Below are 2528 nucleotides of genomic sequence, written 5' to 3' on the forward strand. Positions count from 1 at the left end.
GTTTTAGAAAGCATGCTACCTTGCTGAGACGTGGATGACACAGACCTGTTCCTGAGCAGCCACCTGAAACATAGTGATGTCTCCTTGGTACCATGAAGTACACTGCAGATACTCACCTGACAAAGGGAGAAATACCGCTTGTCTCTTCCACACACTGCCACTTAAAAACCTCTCTACACACATTTCTTACAAGCTTACAGATTTAGTTGTTAGAAACACCTCTTTGTAGCTCCATTTTGTTACTTCCTTCAGATACTGGTCAGACTCACTGCTTCTCTCCACCTTCGCTTGCAGCCAGGCTCACATCAAGCCCATGTACTCTTGCTTGGCAACAGCCCTCAGGCGGTCAGGAGAGGAAGAACCCGGGGCAGAACCACTAACACCTTCATTTCACTTCAGTTCAGTTCGCTCAGTTCAGTTCAGTTCAGTTCAGTTCGCTCAGTCATGTCCAATTCTTTGTGACCCCATGAATCGCAGCACGCCAGGCCTCCCTGTCCATCACCATCTCCCAGAGTTCACTCAAACTCACGTCCATCGAGTCGGTGATGCCATCCAGCCATCTCATCCTCTGGCGTCCCCTTTTCCTCCTGCTCCCAATCCCTCCCAGCATCAGAGTCTTTTCCAATGAGTCAACTCCTCGCATGAGGTGGCCAAAGTACTGGAGTTTCAGCTTCAGCATCATTCCTTCCAAAGAACACCCAGGGCTGATCTCCTTTAGAATGGATTGGTTGGATCTCCTTGCAGTCCGAAGGACTCTCAAGAGTCTTCTCCAACACCACAGTTCAAAAGCATCAATTCTTCGGCACTCAGCCTTCTTCACAGTCCAACTCTCACATCCATACATGACCACAGGAAAAACCATAGCCTTGACTAGACAGACCTTTGTTGGCAAAGTAATGTCTCTGCTTTTCAATATGCTATCTAGGTTGGTCCTAACTTTTCTTCCAAGGAGTAAGCGTCTTTTAATTTCATGGCTGCAGTCACCATCTGCAGTGATTTTGGAGCCCCAAAAAATAAAGCCTGACACTGTTTCCACTGTTTCCCCATCTATTTCCCGTGAAGTGATGGGACCAGATGCCATTTTTGTTTTCTGAATGCTGAGCTTTAAGCCAACTTTTTCACTCTCCTCTTTCACTTTCATCAAGAGGCTTTTTAGTTCCTCTTCACTTTCTGCCACCTTACATCAGGGCAAAACTGGTGCAATTCTTCCAGCTGTTCCCTGATTCCCACTCCTCAACGACCATACTGGCTCTTACAGCATCTCTTTGTCTGAGATGTTGAGGTGTCTCTGAGTAGATTCAGAACATTCTGGTAAGTGTCCAGGACATTCTGAGCAGTGGGTCTCTCTGCAAGCTCCTGGATTTTACATGCCTTGTGAATATCAAACAAGTAGAATCGGACCACGTCGTTCCCTTGCATGTGCCCCAGAAGGAAACTGGAGACGTCTGGAATCTTCCAGATATCGCTCTTCTCGTCATAGGTGGGCATGAGATCGTCCTGGAAGGTTGTCCTCTCCGAAGAGCCACAGCTGCTCTGGGGCCATGAAGTCCCCACGGAGCTCCTGGTGGCCACACTTCACCAAAGTCTAGCTGCGGTTCACCAGGGCCAAGGTGTCCAGGTCGTTGAGTACGATGCTGAAGTTGGCGGTCAGCAGGTACTGGGACAGTGTCTTGGACAGGTCGCTGGAGTTGCACATGACCGGCGTGCCCAGGGAGCTGGGGTACAGGAAGTCAAGGATGGGCACGTTGCCCAGGGCCAGCTGCAGCCTGTACTGCCACAGGCTGCAGTACTTGGAGAGATTCAGCATGGCCTCCAGGTTGCCCAGGGAGCCTGAGGGATGGTACTCTGTGAGGATGATGTTATCGTTCTCGCAGTAGCCCAGCAGCGTGATCACGTGCTTGTTCTTTGGGGCCTGCAGCATTCGCCGCCTGTGCAGTAAGTCGTCTCTCAGCTCCAGCCTGGTGAGCCTCGACAGGGCCACCTTGCGTTCCTTCCACTCGGACAGAAACACTCTTTTCTTGGCTCCTTCCCTGACATGCTCCAGCTGCCTCACGTCTGCCCTCAGCTGCTCTGAGAGCAGCCGCGGGGAGCAGTTGGTCATCTGCCCCAAGCTGAAGTGGCTGGGGGGTGGGAGCGGGGGTGGGCAGTGGCCAGGGTCCTCCGCGGAGCGCCAGGGCCGGATGAAGAGCTGGTCGAGGCCGAGGTAGAGGAGGACGTTCATGAGGGCCATGGAGAACAGCAGCCCCACCGCCGAGGGCATGTCCCTGGGCGGGGGGCCCCTTCCTGCTCTCCTGGGGCCTCGTGTCCATGGCGCGGTGCTCTGCTTTCCTTCCCGCTCAGGTTTCTGGCCAGATACCCGGGCCAGTCAAGGTTCTGGCTGGCCCCGCGCACCGGTTTGAAAGCACTCCTTCTCAAGATTGCAGGCCCGCATCTTTACAGCCCTCTCCCTCAGGGCGTCTCCCCGGACTCCTGTGGACTTGACAGTGACATTCACCACTCTGGCCTCACAGTCGCCTGAGCTTCTTCCA

At 53.3% G+C, this 2528-nt stretch overlaps 1 pseudogene; it reads right to left on the reverse strand.

The window, feature by feature from the left end:
- Nucleotides 1-906: 906 nt before the first annotated feature.
- On the reverse strand, nucleotides 907-2309 carry LOC147378216 (protein O-mannose kinase pseudogene; annotated as a pseudogene).
- Nucleotides 2310-2528: the final 219 nt, after the last annotated feature.

This window comes from Bos grunniens, chromosome 2, assembly GCF_055505025.1.
Source record: "Bos grunniens cultivar Pamir isolate PY7600 chromosome 2, Bosgru_T2T1.0, whole genome shotgun sequence".
Lineage (NCBI taxonomy): Eukaryota > Metazoa > Chordata > Mammalia > Artiodactyla > Bovidae > Bos > Bos grunniens.